Raw genomic sequence first — 27,764 nt, 5'->3', positions numbered from 1 at the left:
TTAGGGTGCAGGTAGGGTAAGTGTGCGGTAGTGTCGGACCTTAGGGTTAGGGTTTGGGTTAGGGCTAGTGGATATGTTATGTAGTGTACTGTGTTGTTTACGTGTAGTGTGTTGGTGTAATGGTATTCGGTATTTTGCGTTGTCGGTATTTTTTGTTGTCGGTCTTTTGGTGTCAGTGATTTGTGTTTCGGCGGTTTGGCGTTTCGGGCATCTGAAGGTGATCCATATATATATAAATATATATATATATATATATATATATATATATATATATATATATATATATATATATATAGGTTTGCCATCAAAAGGTCAAGAGTCAGAACCTCGATTGGAGCAGTAACCGCAAGGGACCTCAGAAATGAGACATGCCAAAAAAATGACAATCCTGTAAATACCTCAAATCCTTAAACACCCTATCACTCCAGACCCAGGAGCAAGTGCTAACATGGGTCAGGAATGGAAGCAAGGTCAGACATTTGGTATTGTTAGTGTTCGATATACTACATTTGGTATTGTTAGTGTTCAGTATACTACATTTGGCATTGTTAGTGTTCGATATACTAAGAGTTGGTGAGCAGATTTCAACATAGCTTAAATCGAGGTTCCAATACTCAAGCTACTAAGAGTCCACAGTATATATACCCGCTGCAAGTTTGTGTATTTTTGTGTGCCTTTAATGTCCTTGGGAATGAGGAGTTAGGAGTTCCCACAATGTTTCTATGTATTAGCCAGTTACAAGACAGTGATTGGCAATTTATGCTGTAGAAAAACAGGTAGCCTGCAGCATCAAGACAGGAAGTTCATTCCTCATTTAGAGGTTCAGAAGGGTGAGCATGGGTTTAACTAAAAGTCTTAGGAGGTATGGAATGTGACAGCCTCCAGTTAGAGCTAACTTGTGAAGTATACCAAGAGGAATCTTCTAAATTATAGAGTTGGAACTGGGACCTGGTGGAGGCTTACAACCTGGGAATTCTAAAAGTCAGCCTGTTTCTCGGAGAGGCTCCGTGGACTGTAAATATTTAATGGAAAGTAACCAATAGTTCTGTTTATTTACTGACTTACTTACTTATTTATTTATATTTATTTTATTTGACATTTGATTACTGGAAAAACCTTACCGGGCATAAATCCCATTTTCAGTAGAGGTTTGGGATGGAAACATACAAGTAGAAAAAGAAGTTACAATAAATTATACAATAGAATACAAAATTACATCAGAGGGAGGCAAAAAATATACATATGTGCATATAATTATTTAAGTATATTTGAATATTATGAAGAAAGGATAACTAAAGTAAGAAAGTGCAGAAATCAGAAACTTGACAATAAAGAGAATATTATAGGCTAAGAGAGGACAAAGGAAGGTGGAGAAGATGGTTAAAGAAGATTAAAAGATGATGCTATAGAAGAGAATAAGGGTAGGTGCTAACAGCAATGAGAGAGGTAGTGGACGTATAATCGATCATGAGGAGGAAGGAGTATGAAAGAGAAAGGGGTGAGAGACAGAGTATGTAAGAGAATGTGTGTGTATATATATATATATATATATATATATATATATATATATATATATATGAAGGAGAAAATAAATGGATCACTTTAACCTGGAGAAAGTTAAGTACAGAGCCTGGTGTTGAGAAGGTATTCTTTTAGGGTATGCTTAAAAAGGAACTTGTAGGTGTTGATCTAATATCCATAGGACTATTTTTTCCAGGTTTTGGTTGCTATGCATGGGAATAAACTATGTCCTATTTATTTATTAGATTTATGGGTTTCAAGAAGCTGTTTCTCAGATGAGCAACATGGACAGTCAGGAAGGTACTATTTGAGAATGTTACTGATGGAAAGACAGTGGAAAGGATTGTATATCATTTTATGGGCAAGTAGAAGTTGAGTGCACTTGTGGTAACTGGAGAACTCAAGCCAGTTTAATGTTTTCAGAGCACAGCAGTGATGGATTTTCTATGATAGTACCATACACAGAACTCGTCAGGCAACTGAAACCTACTCATCAACTCCCAACCAATCAAAACCATAACAAAATACAAAGGACTAATACAAACTAAAAAATGTAACTACCACCACAAAAAATCCACACAGCTAAATTTCAAAATAAATGTTAGATTGTAAAATAGTACAAAAAGTAAAAACACGTCTGCACTGTTTGCCGATCTTACACAGTAACTTGCTGTGAAGCAAAACAAACAGAAAATACATTAAAGCTGTGCTTTTGCATGGGGACATGTACTCCCACATCCCTGTGCCTCTAAATATATTAATTCCAGGATCACACAGCAGTGGGGAAAAGGGCAAGCTCCCTGGCGCCACTGAACTGCAATCCCAGAGCACAACACATACACTCAGTTGTACACTTATCAGATGGAATAACAGTTGACTTCATTTAGTGAGTGATAAAATCTGTGTGTGCGTGTGTGTGTGTGTGTGTGTGCGTGTGTGTGTATGTGTGTGTGTGTGTGTGTGTGTGTGTGTGTGTGTGTGTGTGTGTGGTACATATAAGTAATTGAGGTATGGGGAATATAAGGGGCCTGTTGCTCTGCAAAAGCACTTACTATTATTTTTTTTCTTTGAAGTCAGCAATTTGGCATTTGCACTTTGATTTTTTTACTACTTTTTCCAGTTAACTAGAATGTAATTAAATTGCCTTCAGAACACACACTTGAAAACAAATAAAAAATTATTTGAAACAGCGCTAGTGAAATTTAATTTCTTATAGAAAATACAAATATTAAGACTGGAAGGAGATAATGGAGAGCACTAGCTCAGGTGTAGGACACCAACTGAAATTGCTACATGAGCTCTAATGTTTTTTTGTACTATACTACTATTATAGGTTCATAGGTTGGTACTAGGCTATCGGCCCTAAGGCCTATGCAAGCCTAGCCATAACAATTCCCTGGAAATTTTTTCCCACAATATTTACTTCTCTGGGCCCCTGTCTAGCAGGTCGACTGACATGATCCCCGGGGTGAATTTTCTATCCCCCATCCAATCATCAAGGTTCCTTTTGAAGAGGGCCAATGAGGTGCTCTGCTTGACATGTATGGGCAGTCTATTCCAGAGTATGGGGAGTCTCTGGGTCAGGAACCTATCCCTCCAGCATGTTTTGTTCATTGTGATGATAAGGTTTAGATCCTTGGAGCGTGTGGCTCTGAGGGATTGGGATTTCTTTAAGTGGAGCATGTCCAACAGCTCAGGGTTTGACATGGCCTTGTATGTTAAACAGAGATCACCTCTGAGTATAGCTAGAGTTTTTTTAGATGGTCAGCATATGGCATCTGCTTTAGGCCTGTGATTCTTTTAGTGAGGTATTTCTGTGGCCTTTCCAGCTGTTGCAGATGTCTTGTGAGGTACATACCAAATGGGGCATTATACTCTATAATGGGTCTAATGAGGGATGAGTACAGTGGGACAATGACCTCCTTTTTTCTGGATGAAAAGCCCTTAGTGATGAGGTGTGCCACGTAGAAGGATTTTCTGACTGTTGTGGCGATGTGGTTATCGAAAGTGAGACCACTGTCCACTTGTGTCCCTAAGTCTCTCATCACACTTTTGGTGTTTAGTGTCCTGCCACCTATGTGGTAGTTCATGGGTACATATTTTTTTCCAAAGGGGATGACTATACATTTCTTGGCATTAAGCCTGAGCCCATGGCTCTGGCACCAGGCATCTGTTTCTGTAAGGCCCTTTTGTAGAATAGAGCTATACTCCTGGAGTCTCTTCAGCAAAAGAACTGGGAACACACAGGATGGCGCAGTGGTGCAGCGGTTGCGTTGTTGCCTCCCAAAAAGAGGTTCTCCAGTTTCATTCTTGGCTGGGGTGCCTTTTCTGTGGAGTCTGCATATCCTCCCTGCATCCATGTGGGTTTCCTCTGGGTGCTCCAGTTTCCTCCCATGTTACAAAGACATACATCTGGAGTGTTTCTCCCCAGGCCTCTGCTGAAAATTGGCTTCGTTCCAAGTCAGACTTTCCCAGTAAATAAATGTTAAATAAATAAAATAAAAACACTCCAGATCATCACAGTTATGAATAAAGTCACAAATCATGTTTCTGTGCTGAAATAAACTTTTTTTAAAACATCATTGTCATAGCAAATGGGCCACAAAACTAATGCCCCAAATGAAATGATACAGATGACTATTTCAGTGGATTTTTTCTTTTGACTTTATTTCACCTGAGTGAGATTTTAAATTTTAACTCAAGTGCAGTTTTAGCAAAGAATTGCTATTTGTCTTTCTCTAAGCCTCACCCAAATGCCTGTCTCTAAAGAAGCATCTCAAAGTTGACTAATTCAAAAATTCACAAGTATACAGGAAAAACGGGTGTCTGACATATCTGGATATTGAATAGAGCACTTACATTTTGACATCCAGAATTATTGCATTTGATTAATATTCTTGTTTGTCTCCATTAAGAAACTACAAAAAGAAGTTTAGTTTTTTGAGACTATAAATAGAATTTATATATCTGTGCATTTTAAAAGTTTCTGCAATCTGCAGATGGGGACTTTCTATTAACTAATATATTTTAGTTTAAAATGCAGAAATAAATATCCAAAATCATCTCACCTCCCATGTATCCATAAGATGTAAATGGCTGTGAAAATAGTTGGTATATACTGGCTACATTTTCTCCTGTAGGACTTATCAAGTAGAAGAATTTGAACATTGTCTCAGAGTAACTCTGCCATTACATTAGGTCTGGGGTTTTTTTGTTTGTTTTTTTTTAATGAAGAGAGGAGGTTAAGGAAGTGGTGACTACTGTGATGACCCTCCACCTCTAGGCCAGCAATCAAGAAGTCTCAATTCTCTCCTCCTGGGATTTCCTGATGCAGCTGTCTGCATCAAGTGCAATCAAGCACAATTTCCCTTAAAAGCACACAGGTCAGTTCGGGGCTGGTTCCTCTTTCTTTCTCCAGATCCCCAATAAGACTCCCCCCACTGGCACAGATATAGAGTTGAGTCCTTAGCCAGGGTTCCAAGCCAGGTCCTCCAACACTCTCTCTGTCCAACCAGTGCTTCGTGTCCCTGCCCAAGAAGCTGACACACACACACTCTTTGAGATTTGATTTGTGTACACACACACACACACACACACACACACACACACACACACACACACACACACACACACACACACACACACACATACACACACACACACACACACACACACACACACACACACATGCACACCTGGGAACGGCTGGCACAGGTTTACTTGCTATCCCCACTCTTGCCCAGACTATAGGATAGTTATCACTGCCACCAGAACCCCTCGCCAGCTACTTTAAGGCCCTTAACAAAGGGTGTCCCATTTTTCTGAGTGAAATTAATATTAATACAAATGGTAATTTGACCAAGAGCAAGGCTATTAGGAGTGGCCCACACAGTGCCACCAAATAAATATGAAAATACTCTCAAAACTTAAATATCTCTACAAAGATCAGTCACAATGAAAGGTTTAAATATATTTAATAATAAATCATAACAAGACAATACAAGACAGACTCAGAAAAACAAAACAATATCTAAACTAAGCTTCACTATATTCCTGATTGAATCTAAGAGAATTATACTATTCCCTGCTTACTTAATAGAGCAAGGCAGATGATGTGGTGAATGGTCCTTCTTGTTGCAGGCCCAAGACAGAATACAGATTGCTCAGTCTCATAAACAGACTTCTCAAAATGTTATCTAAAATATTATCTCTGGAATAGCTTGCAAAATGACATCACTTCTGGTCATTTGATTTTTAGTTCCCATGCAAACCCCCATTGCTGGAAGCTGGCAGGATTTAGCATCTATCTGTAAAAATACAGACACACAAGGGCTTTTGCTCAGATCTGTGGCAGGTGCTGAAAGTCATAAAATAATTTCATACCTCCACTCTTCCAGACTAGTAATTAGTTTCACCTCAAAGGCAATACAGAAAGCTTCCTAGTACAGACTTTGTGTATGTGGCTACAGTGAAACCTGTGAGATAGCATCTTTATGGCCTAACCCACAAAGTGATTTAATTTCAGATATATTTTACAGTTTGCTGGGCTGAGGTTAACCTCTTATCACCAGATTCCCCCTGTTAAAACATATACATTTAAACAGTTTCAATAGTACATGTACACTTTTGTTCTCTACAGTAGGACACACTGTGGATGCATTTCAAACACAAGCACTTTACAAATACCTTCTCATCACAAACTTCTATACAAATCAGTTTGATATACACATGATGTACAGTTCTAATACATTTATAACACAAGCATGTTGTATAAATCAGTTTGATATTCACAAATCGCATATAATTATTTACAAAATTCCAGCTAGCTATGCTGGCAGTACCTCCTATCGTCACATCTACCACCCCCCTTACAAATGGATCTAACCGAGAGATAGGACAGTCTTCCAATTACCTCAATCTTTGAGAATGTTGCAGTGGTTGTCAAAGAATGCTACTGCCATATCTTTCTGACATTAATGCAAATACACTAGTGAAGTCCAGTGTTCTCCATTATCTCCAAGTGAAACTACAAGAACTGTCTATCTTGCCATTGTACTGAACTGATACTTTTCTAGGCATTCGCCTTATAGACATAAATCCATTTAATGGAAAACTAAGGGTTAACTGCAGACAAGTCAACTCTGACAGGTAGTGGGATAAAACCAAACAACCACAATCCCTCGGAGAAGGGCCTGCATCACATCACAATGCACATTCTGTGGGCAGATTTTCAACTCACCAAGCCACTTCTTGGTGGTAGTCTAGACTAGTAAATGCCTCACTCATAGAAGCAGTATACTGTGCATCCCTGTGGTGAGGCAAGTAGCTTATTCCTTCCATGTAGGGTGAGATGTTAGGCTATAGAAATCCCCTCATTGCTGGGATGTTGACATGGACATAAGCAACCCTGATGACTGCCTGTATGATGCCCCCCATGACTTTCACCACCCCTTCTCTGCTGGGGTAATTCCTTAGTCCAAAAAGAAATTAGCAGAATCAGACTTGGGCAGAAGTGATGGTCAGAAGACCATGGGGCAAAAGGCAGCTAGGAAAAAAGCACATAGAGAACAAAATGCAATTAGCAGATGGTCATAGACCTAAAAATGGTCTGCAACCCATTTACTCAGACTGACCATGTTTAGTACTGGCACAGTTATCACATGAGATCATTATTATATAAATTCAACTATGGAAGACAGCAAGAAGAAAGACACCAAATAACATTTTTTCTCATCAAATTATTTATAAAAACAGTAATAAAACAAAAATATTCCAGTTGTGTGGCACAGAGGAATAAAGCTTTGACTGCGACTGGGATGTTCTTAGATTGATTAGCAATCTAAGTGCTAAAGGAAACAGTGAGTTATGATGGCAGTGAGAGGCTTGTTCTGGCTGTCCCATACAGTGGAGGAGTGATGCAACCTGATCCACTGCACTGTAGACATCATGCAGTAGCTGATGAGGTCACAGTAGACATCAATAAGGACAAGATGTGTGTGTGCTAGTTAAGATCCATGCTGTTGTACCCTAGCTGAGACTAGACCCATGTGCATGAGACTATATGGTATATTCATAGTCCCCTTCACGGGAGAGCACATGGTCATAGGCCATGATATTGTGGGATCTCATCCACATGACTGCACTGGGTAAGGAAGACATTAACAAAAAAAAAAACTTTTGGTACCTAAGTAATGACCTGGAAATTAATTTCTTTTATCTCTGAAAGAGGTCTCTGGATGAGTCTAACAATATATCCAAGAGACTAACTATGGTTTGATTGACATAAATTCAACATTCAAGATTTAAGTCAATACAATGAAACTGCAAACTGCAATTCCCACATACTCATGGAAATTGAAATGAAAACTAAAAAAAAAGCAGTTTTGACACCATAAACAGTGAAACATGAAGAAATGCACAGACCAACAAATAAGTAACTGTATAAAACAAGTAAAAAATGACAAGAACTATCACCATTGTCATATTCTTGTGGGGAAAAGAGCAAACACCCTCTGAGGGTTAAACTCATTTCGCATGTCTTTTGACTTATTGACTGTAATCTTAGTAGACTTTGATTTTACTTCATGTTATGAATAATTGTACAATGTTACTGAGTTTAATTTTGTACTGCTCATCTTTATGCTGTGCTCCCAAAAAGTCATTGCAGGTGTCATCTATATATAGTTTTGCAACAAAAAGACAGATAAGGCTGGATAGGGCTACTGGATATTGCAATTTTCTTGGGCAGGTTTTGCATCAGTCACTTATATATGTGGTTCATGGTATCCAGACTGGTGGACAAGCAAGGAGAGGCTTCCATAAACCACAATGAACTTATTTTTAGGTAGGTACCAGGATTACCCAAAGAGGGACTGGATCTTGATAGCTCACAATAGACTAACTACTCATTTCAAACTGGGACGGCATAACATACACATACGAAAGGGTCTTTGACTGAGGAAATAAAATCCAAGGATGGATTGAAGTCAGTGGCACATAAGCCACATGTGAGACTACATTTATTACATTAAAGAGTGAAGAAATTATGGCTATGTAGTCAGACATACTGGCCAATTAGACCACAGTGTACATCCAGAGTTATGAACCTAGGTTATGGTGATGTAAACAAATCTTTTTCTCTCCAGTGGTGCTCTGATCATTAAACAGCCTATTAGAGCAGCAATGGTTCAACTTACCTAAAGACCAGGGACTATCTCAGAGAAAAAGACATCTATGGATGGACTCTAATACTTCCTAGGTGGAGTAAATACTCTGGATAACTCTAGGTTCACAGGTTCATAGTTGTTTACTAGGCTAACAACCACAAGGGCCTTTTCTAGCCTAGCCATCCATCTCAAATCTCTGACAGGTTATGGTGCCCTTGATAATTGTAAGCAGGGGTTTGGGAGATGAAACATTTACAAGTAGGGGCCTGGGAAATAAACCATTTACAGGTTGCCTCTGTCCATTAGAGACATAGGTGCTAATCTGGAGATTAATTTCTTGCTGCCCATCCAATTGTCCAATTTGCACTTGAATTGGTTTAGGGAGGAGCTCTGCTTCACATAGATTGGAGTTTGTTCCAGAGACCGGGTAGCCTCTGGGATACATACATTTATGTCCATTAGGTCCTACGTATATCACAGACAAGGTTTAAGTCTTTAGAACATGTATTTCTGGTGCTGTTTGTTGTGTGGATATGCTGGAGGTCCATCAGTGTGGGGGTCCTGACAATGCCCTGTATACCAGGCATTGATCTCCCCTCAACAGCCTGCAGGAGAAAGAATAGAGGGATAGGGCCTTGAGGCAGTCTGCATGGGGCATTTTACTTACACCCTGTATTGTTTTAGTGAAGAACCTCTGTGGGTGTTCCAATTGTTGGATATGCCTGGTTAGGTACATACCAAAGAGGGAACTGTACTCAGTGATAGGTCTGATGAATGCCAAATATGGTGGAACAATGACTTTCTTGGACCTAGATAACATACCTTTGTTTATAAGTTGCATAACATAGAATAATTTCCTCACTACTGTAAGCACTTGATGACAGCCGTGGTGGTGCAGCGGTAGTGTTGTTGCCTCACAGCAAGAGGTTCTCCCATTCGATTCTCTGCTTGGGTTGGGAGTGCCTTCTGTGTGGAGTGTGCATGTCCTCCCCGCGGTCGAGTGGGTGTTCGAAAGACATGCGTTGAATGGGCGTGCCTTCGTTGAAGGTTGGGCATCGGGCTGGCAACTCGACACCATAAAAACCAACTGTCAATCATTAGCGGACCGGAGTTCCGCTGTGGCGACCCCTAACCGGGAAAAGCCGAAAGACAAACAACAACAACTGTAGGCACTTGATGGTCAAAGGCTAGATTACTGTCTATATGTGTCCCTAAGTCCCTAACTACTGGGTCAGCTGTAAGGGGTGTATTGTCAATATAATAGTTACCAAGGGTGGATGACTTCCTGAAGGATACTATTATGCATTTCTTGGCATTTAGTTTTAGCCCATGGCTCTGACAGCAGTTGTTTGTCTGTATCAGCCCTTCCTGGAGAACATTTGTATCAGTGTGGGATTCAATGACAACTCCTAATTTTTAATCATCTGCAAATTTAGTCAGCCAGAGACTGTTTACCAATCCCTGAGGGACTCCACTTGTGACTGGCCTCTTTGTAGAGGTGGACTCTCCAATTCTAACTTCCTGGGTCCTGTCTGTGAGCCAGCTGACTATCCACTGGGTGACATACGGGTTTGTACCTAACCTCTTGAGTTTATCAACAATGCCCAAATGAGGTATTGTGTAAAATGCCTTGGCCAGGTCAAGGTAGGCAGTATGAACCATTTTGCCCTCATCCATTGCTTTGGTGACCTTCTCAAAGATGTCTACCAGGTTGAGTAGGCATGACCTTGCCCTTGACAAAACCGAACTGGGTTGGAGGCTGGAGCCATTGTCTGGAGGTTTGTTATATCATTATTGATCATGTCCATGTTCATTTTTCCATGGCTTTGCATATAAGACTAGTGAGATTTGTGGTTCTATAGATGGTCCACCTTTGTGCAGAGGGATGACTGTTGCTGTTCTCCATTCATGAGGCACAAAGCCTGTTTGGAGGCTACAGTTAAACAGCAATTCCAGAGGGCCTGATAGGTCATGTTTCATGCTATTTTGAAGGCATCCTGGGATATTGTCTGGGCCCATTGATGCAGTGTTCTTGGCCTCAGAAAGAGCATTAAGGACCTGTTCCCCAGTGATAGCAGGGGGAGTTATATTTGATGGTATTTTCTGAGGGAAGGTTGAGGGAGAGAGAGGGGTAAAGTTGGAGGCAAAATTATTGTCCAGGAGGTTTGTTATATCTTCTGGCTCTATATAGGTGGCTCCATTTACAGTGAGCTCTGCACACAATTGTGTATTGCCTTTGAGGTTGCAGACATAGCTAAAGAATGCCTTATGGTTGTCCTTGACCTGGAAGGCCAACTTTAACTAAAATTTGTCTTTAGTAGACTTTATTTGTCCTCTGAGTTGTTTGTTTAGTTTGATGAGAGTGTTTTTATCCTGCTGGGTACTGCACCTCCTAATTTTTGCCATGATTGTCTTCCTTCTGTTATACATCCTATTGATTTTGTGATTCCACGTGGGTGGCTTGTTTTTTGTGTCAGTTCTGCTCTTCTTCCTGGTGGGTGCAGCTGCCTCTATGCAGCTATTAACATGCTTGTATAGGGTTTCTTTGAACAGTTCTGCATAGGCAGTAGTGTTCTCAGGGTTTATGGAGCTTGAAATTTTGCCAGGTTATCACTTAATAGCAGGAAGTTTGCCTTAGAATAGTTCCCAAATACTCCAGGTTTAGCTGGGGGTCCAAGTTTTAATTTTACTTCAAAGGAGATCATTTTGTAGTCTGACCTTACCAGGGAAGACATCACACTAGGAGTGTGTGCAGCTCTCTCGCCCATATTAGTGAGGACCAGATACACTATGATTTCACACTTGGTTGGTGTATTGACAATCTGGTCCAGGGAGTTTGTGTTTATAAAATTCAGGCATCTCTGTGCCTCTACATTTGGTGCCATATAGAATTCTCAGTTAATAGTGAGGCAATTAAAGTCACCCATTAATATGATATTAGGTTGGATGGTGAGTGTTTCCAGTAAGTTTAAATACATGGTGTGGGTGTCCTGGGTTAAACAGGGGGACCTATAACTTGCAAAGAAGTGGTACTGGATTTTAGCTATGGTGATTTGTACATGGATCAGAACAAGTACATTGTACTGTTTGACCAGTCTTGAGGTATATTTATTTTTGATGTAAATTGAGACACCTCCACCTTTAGTCTCTGTCTGTATAGCAGTTGGTCGAAATGTTTGGAAGGCATTATATCCTTGCACTGTCAGTGTGCTCTCCGTGGCTTTAAACCACGTCTCAGTTATTGCAAAGACGTCAGTATTCTCTAGGGTGAAGAGGGCTTCTAGGGAGAGGAATCTTTTGTTTAGACTCCTAACACTGAGCAGTAATACCTTTATATTTTCTTGGTTTTGATGTGCTATGCTGGAAGTAATTTCAGTTTGGCATTGATGAAAAAGGTACTATGGGAGAAGACAATGTTTTAGCTAATATTCAAAAGTCTAGAGGGGAGAGGTGCAGACCATCCCTGGCAAAGCAGTGTGGTCTGTTGACCATCTCTTTCCATGCTGAGAAAAATTGCACCCCCTTAGAATGACACCAAAGACTAAGCCAGTTATTGAACTCAGTCATCTTGGAGTGTTATCCATGTTGCACAGGGGTTTTACATTTGTTAACTAAAATCCCACTCCTAGAGAAAGTGGCATGTGCGATAGTGGGGACATATAATGTCAGGCCAATTGCATATACACTAATACATATTTACTGATCCCTAGCTACAGTGGTTTTCACTTCTTGGTGTGGTCAGATGTACACTGTAACCACCCATATGACTGTCTTACTCCATCTTCCATACAAGTGGTCAGTGCAGTATTTGGATCTGTCTCCAACACAGAATGGACAAGCTGAAAGCAACCAAACATTTCCTGCTAGCCTCACTGTTTTACCAGCTTGCAGGTCACTAACTGATCATAAGCTTTTGTAGTCAGGGTTTTATTTCCCTGTGACATATAGCTGGCTGTTTCTTTTTCAGTCTATTAGATGCTTTTAAAATCCTTGGAGCTTTCTCATCTCTGAATAAATATTATTTACTAGACTTTGAAAATGGCCTCTCTGCTTCCACAAGTAGCAGCTATTTATAAATACTTGTTAAACTGCAGCAAGGCAAATCATTGAACAAGCAATCTGTCTCCAACTCAATATCTTTTGGTTTTGCCAAACCTGATGAAGGCATTGAGAACACCATTAAAATGCCACAGATTAATAGAAAATGACAATGTCTGTTTTGCTAGGAATGTGCTCTGTAACAAACAAAAATCTTTTTCAAGCAAAATGATAGGAAATTGTTCTGTAATATAAGAAACCAAATGCTAAGAGTGAAATAAAAGATGCCCATCTTACCAATGTACTGAACCGGTACATCAAATGTACTGCATGTTCAAATACATTGAATATAAAACAAGATGACAGATATAAGTACGTGAAATAGAAAGAACTCATCTGAAATGGCCATGCGCCCAGTAATGCCAATCTAACTCTGTATAGTATCTTTACATCTGACATACTGATACTAATAAACAGCAAATGTTGACACCAGCTGAGAAAGAACAGCTAAATACTCTTTAAATAATATAAAGTACATCTATTAATAGCCATACCATTTATTAAAATGGTTTCAAAAATTGAATATGAATATACCAGACTACTCTACAAATATTAATTGCTTCCCATTTTTATGTTTATTAGCTTCAGAAAATGTTATAGCTGCTTCCTTCTTTACTGTACTCAGAGTAGTAAAGCATCAAGATGTGAGTACCAATAGTGTTGACTATCCCTCTCAAATGTCCACAATTTCACAGACTGTCCAGATTTTTGTCTCATATTTTTCATCTGTATCGCATAAAATGTTTGGTTTTCTGACAAATCTTTTAGATAGTGGTCACTAAATAATGACAGTCATTTAAGTTTCAGACTTCATAATGCAAAAACCTTTTGGAAACAGCTGCACGCATCTTTGCTGGTTGCTACATACTAATGGCAGAAGGACTGCATACTGAAAGGCATAATAATGTGGCAAGACTGTTGCACTGGGGATTGTGCAAACATAATGGTACTGAAGTGGCTGAAAAACACTGGAAACATGATCCACAAAGCATCATAGAAAATGATGAAGTCTATATCACATGGGATCATCCATTACCAACAGTATAAAAGACAGATGCTAGAAACCTGGATATAGTGGTCCAAGAAAAGAAGACAAAAGTAGCATTGATCATTGAAATTGCCACACCTAGTGACTACAGTGTCCTGCGTACAGAGAGACACAAAGTCATAAAATATCAGAATTTGCAAACAGAAACGAGAGCAATGTGGAAGAAAGATACTCAGATAGTTCCAATAGTAGTAGGAGCAACAAGTCTTATAAAGAAAAGAGTCTACAATCACATTTAGATATGCTACCAATACATGTAACTCCGTATAAATTGCAAAATAAGTCATTACTGAGCACATTGCGGGTGCTGCGAAGAGCACTTTTCACTGACATCACAGAGTGAAACAATACTCATTTCATGAACTTTAATCATACTTTGACTTAGGAATGGAGTCTATTCTTGTCATGGTATTAAAAACTCAAAAGATTTGGAGAAATTAAAAAGGGGAGCAATATTTAAAATTTAAAAATCTGTCCCTAATTTTGGGCATTTATCCCCCATTATTTTTGGCTTTAAACTAAGTTATTTTACTAAGAAGTTGTGAGGTATGGTATTTGATGAAAAGAAAATAAATGTAACCTTGTAATTGCATCAAGGCAAAGTTGGGTATCTTTGAGAATGCTGCCTTCAGAAAACATCAGAGTTTGTGTTGCCAGTCATGTGTAGTTGCAAATTTTACTCCAGGAAGGATTTGTTCATCACATAAATTTGAATACAGTTCAGTACAGCTAACAATAAATGGACTCATGTATAGTTTAGGAAAGTAAATCTCATAATTTAATTTAATCTAAATTTCTTCAGAAAACCTAATGTGTTATATTTAACAGTAGTCACAAGAGGGCAGAGCAGTGCCATAGTTCACAAAAATCAGTATCAAAATATTTTGTTAGTTTGTATGTTTGTTTGTTTTACATTATTTGTTTTACTTATTTATTCATCCATTCATTCATTTCAACTTGCTAACCAGGGTAGAATGCTGAACCATTTTCAGGCATAGCCCAGAAAATACGACAAAAAAGAAAAAAAATAAAAGACATGCAGCATGGCATGCAAGTATCCATGGGTATACACATGAATTATTTTTAGCAACAGAGTTTGTACTCAAATAAATAAATACTTATGCAAAGCACTGATAATAGGGCATTATTAAAAATGCTGAAGATGACAGCACAAAGACGAGAAAGCTTTTTACAACATTTCCAGTGTAATGAAAACATGAAGAAAGCTAAAAGGCTACTTCCAATACAGAATAATATCCTTGTTTCAATATGGTGGATGACTTAATATGTGAAGGTGTGTACAAAGGATTTGCTTGCATTAGAGAAGAATGTTTCAGTTTGTCTCATTTCTTTATAGCACATGTAAACCGCAACACTGAATAATACTTTTTTAAGATTATTCCTGAATGTATGGCAGAAGGTAGTTCATTTTAAGTGTGTAGGCAGGCATTCTCAAGTTTTTAGCCTCTTACAGAGAAATTCTGGATGTTAGTGTAGTTCTTATAAAGTTTATTTTTCTGGAAGCAATTCAGTTATATACCTAAATATGAAAAATAAACTCATGCATCCAATCTACTCCTGAAACTATGTTCATTAATTTTACAGCATGTACAAGACTTCTCCAGTACTTCTTTGATCATTGTTTTGTATTTTATTTTAACTTTGTTGTGGATGAAAAATGGTTCCTGGGGTCTAGTCCACATATCTACCAAAATAAATAAACTTAAGTTTTACTAAAAACAATCTGCCAAAACAAGGATTTGTGATGATGCAAGATCTCAAGATAAAGGCTGAAGTGTTCCTTACCATCTAAACTCCACGATTTACACTCAGGATTATGCAGGAATGGCATCTAGTAAGAGAGGCTAAAGTACACTTAAAAATGGTGTGCAAGCGTATCAGTTCATAAATTACAAACTATAATACAGTATTAATCACGTTGTTCTAACCAGAATAACTCATACCAGCTCATGCATGTATAAACACATTCACACATGTGCACATGCACACACACACATACACACACACACACACACACACACACACACACACACACACACACACACACACACACTAGTTCTAATCTATAAAACCTGTATTATTTCACCAACCCTTTATGACACCTCTGGCGAGTTAATGTTAAAGTTAACCTAAGGGTACTAGCTTCCAAACCTGCACATATTCAGTCGCCTTACAAGACAACAATGAACCAAGTGTATAAAAGTTTTCTAGCTATGCAGCATACAGGAGCAGTGCATTAGTAAATGAAAGTCTGTAACATTTAATTCATCAAATGCTCATCAGTCTCATTAATCATAAAGCATTAGTCAGAATCAATGACGTGACAGGTAGCCCACTCACCTTTATGCTAGAAGATAAGAAGACTGTAGGTTCTGTTCCAGCATCACGTACTTGGATTCATTTTCCAGTACTGATAGTGAAATGCGGTACATCATCAGATGGGTGCTGCATCCCTGAGTCAGATGTTAAGCCACGGTCCTATCTGCCTGTGTAGGAGTAGCTTGGGTGAATATAAAAGATTCCATAGCACCTATCTCAAAAAGTAGAGGACTTTCATCAGTGCTCTGGCCAAAATACCACCTGAGGCCTCTCCTGAATAAAGCCCATAGGCATAGTGGGACAAAACTAGGCAATGAAGCCACAGGATTCTCTCACCTCATTCTTCCCTGCCACCGCTATTTGACTAATAGACCTGTACTTCTCTGGATTTTTCCTTCTCCAACCCTTTCACATGCTAAGGCATCACTTTTTGTCATCTTCCAATATTCAAGCCCATCCATGTTGGTGAGTGATGTGCTGAAGATCTCTGTTAGAGGATCCACACGCATACTAGCCAGATTACTAAGGACTCTGGGATACTCCCATCTGATCTTAGTGCCTTATTCTTTATCAGCACTGCTAGTTCCCACCCCCGTCCTCCCTCATCATGTATATCTATTGCTTTTCCCACTCTACTCTGCTTCTGCCCAGTGCAGCAGCAGCATCCCTTCCCCTTCCATTCCTTCATGAAGACTGAGAAGCATTTGTTCAGTATCTCAGCCTTTTCCCCTCCTTATATGATCTTCCGTCCATCTTTGTTCAGCCAAGTTAGGTCATCTCTTGTTGCCCCTTTTTGCTGTTTATCAAAAGAAAGCTTTTTTCCCTTCTTGACACTTCTTCCAACTCTCTTTCAGCTTGCAGATTTCTGCCCTCACTTCTTTTGTTGCCTTTCTGCTCGTCTCCTTGCACTGTGCTCCTCCACGTTTTGTTTCCTTGCTTTGCTCCATTCTTATTTTTACACTCTGTTTGTACTACTCGCTCATCTCACATTTGTATGTAGCTACAGCAGCCTTCATTTTCTTACTTTTAATGTCTTTCCCAAACCCTTGTTCATAGCTGTGAGTGTTCCATTCTTGGCCAACTTCCATAATTTGGTAATTAGTTTGGCCCATTGCTCTTCATTAAAAGTTTATGTCTTCATCTTTGCATTTGTCTTTTAGCACGCCACCATTCTAGACCACAAAATGGCATGCTAAAAGCATCTTCTCCAAACATCACTTTACCCCTTGCCATGGTTAGGACTACATCTGGAATGTTCTCTTTCCTGATACAGCTCCATACTAGTGGACTGAACTCCATCATGGTTTAAGACCTCAACTAAAACTCAGACACTCACTTACTACATTGATGCATGGAATCTGTCAGTTTGCTCTTGACAAATTCAGATTCCCCCATGACTGTAACACTCTGCTTCCTTTTCTGCTCCTTTTTCCTTCTCTATCTCCCTCTCTCTCCCAACCTGGCATCCCCATTCCATGATGAATGTAGCTGGAGACTGACACATTGTATCAATTTACTATAATTCCACTATCATATGCTTTAAGCTGCAGGGTGCTTACACAAGGTTCTGACACTGCTAGCTACCTCACCCTTTCTTTCGGGGTGGCATGCATGTATGCACTAATGCAATTTTATATAACCTCTAATGTAAAACATCAGCTTTACCTGGTGCATTGATTTATTTACTTGTTTATGGTAACCAGAGAGCTCCAGCTGAGTATAGCCCAGTTTTGGCAGAGCTGTAGGGAAAAAATCTCCGACAGTAAATGTAGTAAACACAGTGAATGCTGGCAGTGCAAATGCAAAGTTTAACTGTGTGTTGGTAGTACCAATATTGAACACTAACATACCTAATGAATCATCTGTATATACTTTGTGAATACAGAAGTTATTTTCAGGCCTAATAACCTACAGACACACATACTACTCCCCAAAATGAAGTCATATTTAAATTGTTGCTCCAGAGTAAACTTTAAAGACCTTAAGATTATGGTGTTAGGACAAATATGAGACCCCAAAATTAGCTGAAAGATAAGGAAAACAAAGACTATGAACTCATGGGTGAAATAAGTGGAGACCACAAACACTGAGGGGATAATGAGGCAAGGAGGGGGCAAATGTTCAGGGAGCATTTATGATTTCATAAGAGCATTAGCTGTGGGCAGTATCTTCTGTATATGCTACCAATGAGTGTTCTATTGATAAAATCCTTCATGTATTTATATGTGGTATTTTTCATATAAACTGGATGCCCATGCAAATGTTCCTGACATGTATGTTTGGTGACTTTTCTCTAAAAAAATCCAAGTTGGGACTCTCATCCCAGTCCTAGATGCCAGCCAGCTCAGGCAGACAATTAAGGTTTAGAAGAGTTTATGACATCCATTCCTGGCAAAAATGTAAATCCTTCTGACAGGCTGTTGGTGAGGCTTGCTAGCCATATTTAAGAAGTTCAGAGACGGAAGTTAAGTCAAACATCTGTTGCCACACCAAGATCCTGATGTGCTGTCTTGCATTTATAAAGCTTCTAGAAGATTTGAAAGAACATAATTAGCCTGACTGGCAGATCAACCCATAATCCAGACACAGAAGATGTACCCATAATCCAGCCGACTTATCCCTTGTTACTTGTATTGATCTAACTCACATAATTAACCAATCTATTATATAAAGTCTTATCCACACCCACCATAACCACTCATTCATATGACCCATTATCAATAATATGTTTGACACTGTTGAATATTCTCCCTTCCCACCTACTATTTCCATAATGTATGATCTAATGCTATTTATGTTTTCCTGGAAAGATTTTTTTTCACCTCTGGCAAACCTTGTCTTAATGGCTCTTTCCAAAAGTTACCAAAACCTCTATTTCCATGTTTTCCTTTCCCTTTGCTTACCAAAAGTCTTTCATTCTCTCCAACACTTTTCCTAAACTTTGGAAATAGGCATTTGACATCCTTCTGCAAAAGCATGGAAACTTCTCTAACCTAAACAGCTACAGTCCTCCCACTTTGTTTTCCCTTTTATTGAGCTACTATGCATTGCAGTCCAAGAAGTATATTAACAAATATGGTCTTCTATGTATACCTATGGGAAGACTAAGCTAGGTGCACTCCAAACTGCATTGTCTGTCGTGGATGGTAAACCTTCTGCTTGTATATGTATGCATTTGGCTGATGTTTGTCTTTTGTGCAGTTTGAGCAGCAGCAGATAATCAGGGAATCTTTCCCCCCATCCTTTCTCCCTAATTTGTCATTTTGTTACATTTGTTGTGAAATGCATAAACTAGGACTAGTCTGAACACAACACATTGTTCATGATCAGATGACGTTCATGTGCAAACCAAACTCAGACATTAGGCTTCTCCACCAAAGGGAAAAATTAAGTGGTGCAGCAGATGTGAAAAAAAATACATGCTGACAATTATGGAAGATGGTGGCATGACTCCTGTTTTAACTATGAGAGCGACCATTAAAATAAGTAAGAAAATATGAAACACTCATTTATTACACATAGATACCATCCAAAAGCAAACCACAAAAGAAAGTATCACCCGGACACTGTCTACAAATAAAATACACTCATTTTATTGCAAACCAAATTCATAACGTCTTAGTGTAAAAGTTATTTCCAGAGACACATAATGTTAATAATTCTGTTTGATGTCTGTCATTCAAAATCAGGTACAGTGGAATTGAAAACAATGAATGTAAAAGTAGACGGGCATCTAAGTCACATAGCAGATATTTCAGTTTGAGAAAATTTTCCAGATTAGTCTGAAACATGGCACATGATATCAATGTCCACCATTTCAGTATCAACAAATCAACATGAGCATCAATCTTTTTTTTTGTCATTTTTTGAATGGGGTCAGGGTGTCACATCAACAGTGATCATCACCTAGAGCAAATGTTCACACCACTGCAGTGAATTTCTATATCAACAAATGTTGCATCAATTTTGGAGAAAACTCTTAACTTTCGCTTTTTCTTTATATTTCTTAATATCTAAAATAGTACAGAATGATTTCCACTAAGCAAAGGCAGAAAGAAAAAAACTCTCCTCTAAAATGTGTTTACTATCTGGAGTCAATGCAGCTGAATGATTTACTGTTGCTGTTGGGGATGTTTTTGTCATATGTCCCTTTCTGAAGCTTTTTATTTTATATTGTTCACCTTTTCTCGGTCAGAAAAAGCACATTATGAATCATCTTCAAATGTATTATTACCTAACTCAAAAAAATGAAAGCTTGTCCATGCTATGTTGTTTAAGAAGAGAGTTTTCCCCTGCTACAAGCCCTTTGTCACAGGGAATCATGTCATGCTCTGAGTTGTGATTCCTCAGCTACAGCATCTCCTCATACTCCAATGGTTTCACCTTCAGTTTCTGTTTGAAATCAACATACTGACATCAATTTTCAAAAGCTATCAAATTAAAGTGCAACAGTTTAATCCTTTTATTCATAGTAACCAAACCATCCTGGGCTGACGTAGTTAAGTGTTGTAAAAATGTCTGTATATACTCATTTATAGCTTGTTAACTCTCTGTTTGTCTATTAGTTTTCTAAACTGCTTATCATGGTAAGGGTGCCTGTGGTAATAAGCTGAGCAGAGCAGACCAGACTTTTCTATTCCAAAGAAAAATGTCTAGCTCGTCCTGTTTCCCAGTCCATCTGAAAGATATTATTTTTCCAGCATTTTCTGAGTGTTCCCAGAAAATTCTCACCTGTGGGAGGCACCCAGATGGTATCCTCACTGTGCACAAACCACATCAACTGGCCCTGCTTAGTCCTGTGGAGCAGTGGCTGTACCCCAAGAAACTTCCAGATTGTTGAGCTCTTTATTCTGTCATGGACACTGAGTCTAGCAACAATGTGAAGGAACCTTATTTCCACAACTTGTATCTGATATCTTCTTTCAGTCACTATATAGACTTCAGAGTTCATGGCAATAGCTAAAGATGGACCCATAGACTGGCTAGTAAACTGAGAACTTCATTTTAGGACTTACTTCTTACTTCAACACAGCATTTTGGTACAATGCCTGCAGTATTGCTATGGCTGCATCCACCTGCCGGTCAATCCTCCAATCCCCTCTATCCTTAAATGTGAGCAAGAACTCAAGATATTTAAACTCCTACACTATCGTAAACCACATACATGAAGAGAGCAATCCACTCTTTTTTATATTATCTACATGGGTACTTTCAGTCCTATGATGGAGGCTACCCATGACCATTTTTGGTGACATTAGTCAGAGTGACCAGATCACCTACAGCTGTTGTTAAAACTGAGTGCCTAGCCCTGATACGACTCTTAGTCTATGATCCATGTTCTCATATTTAGAGGATACTGATTCTTTTTCTCAGATCAATTTTAGCTAAATTTGTCAGAATTTTTTTCTTAAATATAGTAAAGGGAGAGATGATAAAAAAAACAAAGTGCATTTGCCGTTTGATACTCAAGATATCAATTTAAATCTGTATCTTAGTCATCTTTTCATGCTTATAACTATATTTCTCTTTGCAGTTCCTTATATTTCCTTTACAATATTCATTAATTAAATTACAGTCATTTTTATGTAATTAGCTTGTTCCCTTTTCTAAAGATCCTCCTATTGAGTACTTCAGTTACAGTTGTTTTAGATTTTTATTTCCGTTTTCTAGTAATTGCTTGTTTGGCAGCTAGTAGCATTACACTTAGTAAGCCATTCTATTTGTAGGCAATTCAGATCCTTTGTTCCAGCTCGAAAGAATCATTTCCTTAGTTATAACAATTTGTTCCCTCAATATTTCTATCAAGTTACTCAGTAGGGAATTTTTAAAATCTGCTAACTCATTACATTCCCAAAAACTCTCTCCCCATCACACCTCCAGCATTTGAAATTTAGAGTTTCAACATGAATAAAAGTGATTGAAAATGCAGGAGAAGAGTGAATCTCAAACATCCCTCCTCTCCTTTAAACTTCTTTTTTGCAGAGGGGCAAGCTCCCCACACCCCTCCCAAATTATATATGCTAACTCTGAGATCACCATACCTCAGAAAATAGGGAATATTTTGGGAATGGACATCTCAGACTTAAGTTTATGTAAGCCCATTTTTGTTTTTTGGCTGATCAGTCTCCATATTTTGAGACTCACTCTAGCAGGTTCCAACATTTCAAATGGTTACCAAATATGTAACACCAGTGCAGCTTATAAAAGTGAGAAAAATACTGGAAATCATTTAAATGGATGCAGCTTATGTACTTTAAAATGTCTCATTCGTTTTTAAACAAAGCCATTAACTTAATAGAGATACTTGCAGTTCTTTATGCATTCAGCATTTTAAAGCAGTTATACAAATAACATAAAGATATGCATCAGTTTACCAGTAAAATACCAACTCCACAGTTACACCACAGTAGAGAAAAGAGGAAAAAAAAAACAAAATGGACTCCACTGGCTTGCATAATATAACACGTTGCAGTGATAAGCTCACTGTGACATTTAAGTTTTGAAATGAAACTCTGTCAGAAATCATAAGCAGCCTTAACTGTAAAGCTCTAAAGTATTTTTTCAAATCAAGTAATCCTAAATTACCTTGTTCTCTGGAAAGAATCAGTTTATCTCACTACACTCTCATCCTCTTTCCCTCCTAAATAAATGTCTTCCACTCTATTGATTATCACCCACAATTTCTCCTCTAGTTGATAAAAAATGCCTGACATATATATAATACTAAAGGGAATGGACACATTTTTCACTGCTTGTACTTTGCTATACATATCCATAGTCAAAAGCTTCCAATGTCACAATTTTTGAATTATTTGTTGTTTGGTTGCTTTCCGCATCTTTCCGCTATCATTAGCTTCCATAATAGAATCATTTTTAATCCATACACCTAAGTAATACATCTTATTTTGTCCTTGGGACATAAATAGGGGTATTACTAAATAAGTTCATTTCTAGGTACATAGTTCCCATTATAGCCTTTGTTTCATCTTTATTAATTTTATGTACACAAAAGAATTCATACTAATTCAAAATGTGCTACACCACAGCCAGCAGCATGGCATAGAGGGATAAAATCATAACTATAGCCCAGGCAACCTGGGTTCACTTAGTGGTTCAATAGTTTAAGGCACTGTCAGGGATGGATATGCATGCCAGTCTCTACAGAGATATTCATCAATGTGTTCCTTGTGGGGAGGCATGGTCCATAGAGTGGAATAGCCCTCAGAAAAGATCTATGAATGCAGGAGAGGAGGAAATAAAGGTAGGTAATTACAACCCCCCCCCCCCACAGCATCAAGGATGATGTGTGGCCGTAGGATGCCCTAATGATTGGCCCCAATCCTGGTGGAACAATTTTGGTAGAAATTAAGAGACATATGTAGATCCAAAGTAGGTAAGACAGGGGCACTGAGACAAACTGGTGGTTGGCTGTATGACAGAGGAAAAAATGTTCCACGCCATCGAAATATCATCATCATCATCATCACCATTATCAACCCCCTTTTTCCCATCTTCTACATAGGATTGGGGTGTCATGTCAACTGTCACCATACCATCTCTCTCTATTCATTGCCACTCTCCTACCTTCTTTGACACTCATGCCTGACTGCCTCAGGTCTTTTCTTACACAATCCACCCACCTCTTTGCTGGACACCCTCATTTGCTTTTGCCTTCTTCCTGCCTTTCCCAAATCTTCTTCACCAGATTGTCTTTTGCTTTTATGCACATCTGCCTGAATCACCGCAATCTATTCTTTGACTTTTTCTGCAACTGGAGCTACTTGGCTTCTGCTCTTATGTCCTTATTTCTGCTTCTTCATCTGTCCCACAGTGTGCATCCTGACACCCATCTCAGGCACACCATCTCCATCACCACTAGTTTCCATAATTGCTCTGTCTTTACTGCCCAGGTTTCTGTATCATTCAGTTTTACTGGCTGCACCACTGTTTTGTACACCTTCTGTCATACACTACCCCTGACACTCTGTGCCACTTGGATGCAGCTCCTCTGATTCTAGCTTTGACCTCCTCATTCAGAGTCCCCTTCTCCTTAACCACTTCTCAAAGATATTTCAAGCTGTTAACCTGTTCCACTAGTTCCCTTCTAGTTCAGTTTTCATTTTCTTCCAATTTCCTCTATTTGCTGTGATTACAACCGTCTTATGTGTACTCAGTTTCATTCCATGGGCCTTTAGTTTTCCATTTCATTCTCCTACCCTTTGCAAACATTCTTGCTCAGAGTACCCCTGTAATACTGCATCATCTGCATACAGCAACTTTGTTGATTTTGGCTCTCCAACCTGTTTGCTGATGCAGTCTGTCACCTGTATGACCAGCAGTGGGCTCAGAAATGAATCCTGATACACACCCACTTCCACTGGGAACCCCTCTATGAGATCGAACACTCATCAAATATCCTTTTCTACATTTATCAAATGCAAAATAACTTTTTTGAGTACTATACCAGTTATATCCTTGAATTTATGAGTTCCTTACCTTCTTTTCCAATGTGTTGCAATATAAAGCAAATAACAAAGGGGAAAGAAGATACCCCCTGCTTGGTTCTTCTGATCAAAAGTAGCTTGTCAGAGAGGAACCCTCTAGCTTATTTCTTGGTTCTGACCCTTCCCATATTCTTCTAATTAACCATATTATTCTATCAGGAAATACATGTTTCCATTGCCCTACTCCTATAATTCCAACAATATCAAATGCCTTCTCTGTATCAAGACTCACTAACAATAGTGGTGTTTTCTTATATTCTGTTTCTCTACAGATCATAATTGTTCAATGAATGTTGTCAAATGTTTGCCTTCCTGCCACAAAACTACACCTTTGCCATTCACTTAGTATAGACTTAAATACTTTATAATCAGAGTTTAAGATTAAAATGTGTAAATTATGAATCTGGGCCTGAAAGGTCTTTACCATCTCTGAGTAATGCAGCTACCATATCTTTCTTTCAAGATGGAATACTTCTTTCCCCTTCCCTTTTAAAACACTGTTAAACAAAATCATATAGATCTTTATCACTTTCTTCCCTGCCAGCTTCCTAACATCCACAAGTATGTCATCTGTTGGAGATGTCTTTGTTGATTGATTATGCATCATAATTTTTCCTCACCTCTTTCTATCTTAACTATTAGTTGCTGAACATCTTCCTCTAAACTTGGCATAATTAAGTCGTCTAAGAATATGTCCATTTTTGCCTTTTATTTGTTTTCAAATTCCTCTGCTTTAACATTTCTTATCATTTCCAGAATATCCTTAATACCTCTATAAGAGCTCAGGTTATTTTTCTTGTCATAGGCTCCCTAAGTTTGGTTACAACCCTTTCTACTGAATAAGTCATTATGATAAAAGTTTTTTTATGCTCTGGAGTTATTATCAAAAAAATAGTTTGCTTAACAGCAGCCCTCCTATACTCATGCATGTTATCCAAATATTCCATTATTTTCCCTTTAGCACTCTGCAGCTGTTCATGATTTTGTTCAGTAAGAGAACCCTTAGTCTGTAGTACTTTTGTAAACCCCTCTAAATAATTCCTCTTCTTCCTGTATCTTTCTCTGTTATTTCTGCCATGTTTTTAAATTCCGTTTTCATTTTATTCCATTCACTAGCTATCCCTTCTGAAGTCATTTGTATCTTCCCTAATAACTCTCATACCATTTCTACTACTCATTCCTTAAAATCCTCTCTTTTAACAGTTTAAGTGTCAGTATCTCCTGTTTACATCATAACCCTGCATATTTTTCTTATCTTGTATTGGCACAGGACCTGAAATAGTTATTGGATGTTAGTCAAATATTTTAATTAAATACAGATGTGCCTGCAAAATATAATTTCTATCCATTCTAGCCCACTTATTATATCTTGGTGAATTTTATGTAAATTCTGTCTGATTTCCTACTTTTGAATGCACTTCTTCTATGCAAATATTCTTATATATTTATTCAGAAATGTATCCTCTGTTGTAATAATTTTGTTCTGGGTCTCCTTGTTTCATCCTCACTATTGTAAACTATGACTCAGTCCCTACCTGTAAATAATACATCTTGCTGAAAGCTGATTATTTTCCCCAAACATTTTCTTAAGCAGTTTTACTTGGAATATAAACATATGCTATTTTAATTCTCTTCCCCTGTGAAGTACCATTATTGTCTTTTTCCTCTTCTGTCACTATTGGAACCTCACTGGTGAGCAGTATTATTACTCCCTTTTTTCTTTGTCACTGATATTCTGCTGAATGTTCACTCTGAAATCCTTTCTTTCTCAAATGTACATGCTCATTATTATCTACGTGTCTCCTTTGACATCCAGTGACATTATCTGTACCCTACACTTCTTAATATAATTCAGTAGTCTTTGCTTTTTGGCTATAACTGTAAGGTTCATAGGTTCATAGGTAGGTACTAGACTATTGGCCTTAGGGCCTATATAAGCCTAGCCAAAAAGGTACCCTGGCCTTCGCCACCCAAGAAAATTATTTTCCTGTGACCCTGTTGAGCAGAGCCACAGAAGTGATCCCCAGGGTGAATTTACTATCTCCCATCCAATCATCAAGAGTTTTCTTGAAGAGTGCTAATGAGGAGCTTTGTTTGATATAGATAGGCAGTTTGTTCCAGAGTATGGGAAGTCTCTGGGACAGGAATCTATCCCTCCAGCATGTTCTGTTTATTGTGGTGACAAGGTTTAGGCCATTTACATTTCACGATAATATGGAACATAATAACCCATTATAATAAAAAGGTACTACTCTGACCTATTTAAGCATAACATTTCTTTTAAATGCATATTTCCAACTTTTAGCTTACCTGTTTACATTAATATTTGGCAGGCTGACCTCTAATGCAGTTGCTTCTTTCCATATCCATATGAACTTTAAACATTTTCAAGACTTTTTGCACCGATGAAAATATCCAAACATAAAAACAGAATCTTTTCATCCTCTTTTAACATGCTACAAACACACAAAACTATGTATATCTTCAAAAAAATTAAGATTACCTTTCCTGATGTGAGTAGTTGCCCCAAATCAGTGTTTGCACTCACAGGTATTAGCTATCTCACAGGTATTAGCCATTCTAAAATGAAGGTTACCCATGCTAAAGCAACTGTGAGAGCCATGTTTGCTGTCTGTTCTTTTCTTATCTCTGTTCCCTCTCAGATATGAGAAACAGCTTGATTGTTTTCAGTAAACATTAACTTTTAAGTTTAAGTAAAGGATGATATCTACCATTAAATAAATAAAATAAACTGTGTACTGATATGTTAAATGCATTTAAAGTTTAAAGGTTGCTGGGCAGACAGCTACTTCCATAAATTATTCACTCGCCACAATTTCAAACCTCATTTAGTTTTCATTGAACTGCTTGCCAATGTACATTCAAATGTTAATTACACTGCACATCAAACATTTCATGCAGCACACTGTGTTCACACCTCTTATAGGATCATAGGAGATTACTAGGCTAATGGCCCCAGGGCCCATACAAGCCTAGCCAAGTTCAACCTGTGTTCCCAAGGTTGTCTGGTTCAAGTAGATACTAAAATCAGCACCTGTTGCCTCTGCCCAAGAGGGACACAGGTGG

At 38.4% G+C, this 27,764-nt stretch overlaps 1 protein-coding gene across 1 annotated transcript in view; it reads right to left on the bottom strand.

Annotated features, from left to right (window-relative positions):
• The window catches only part of LOC122789648 (lysozyme g-like), a 296,078-nt gene extending 268,756 nt beyond the window's left edge, over nt 1–27,322 (bottom strand). Inside the window, exon 1 of the mRNA XM_044057059.1 lies at nt 27,181–27,322. The gene's annotated coding sequence lies outside the window, so the exon portion shown is untranslated. The remainder of the gene's footprint in view (nt 1–27,180) is intronic.
• Between the last annotated feature and the right edge of the window lie 442 nt (nt 27,323–27,764).

Source organism: Protopterus annectens, chromosome 15.part0 (assembly GCF_019279795.1).
Source record: "Protopterus annectens isolate FY-2018-M chromosome 15.part0, PAN1.0, whole genome shotgun sequence".
NCBI classification, from domain to species: Eukaryota; Metazoa; Chordata; order Ceratodontiformes; family Protopteridae; genus Protopterus; species Protopterus annectens.
Note: the sequence above shows the minus strand (reverse complement) of the source record. Positions and strands in the feature narration are given on the sequence as shown.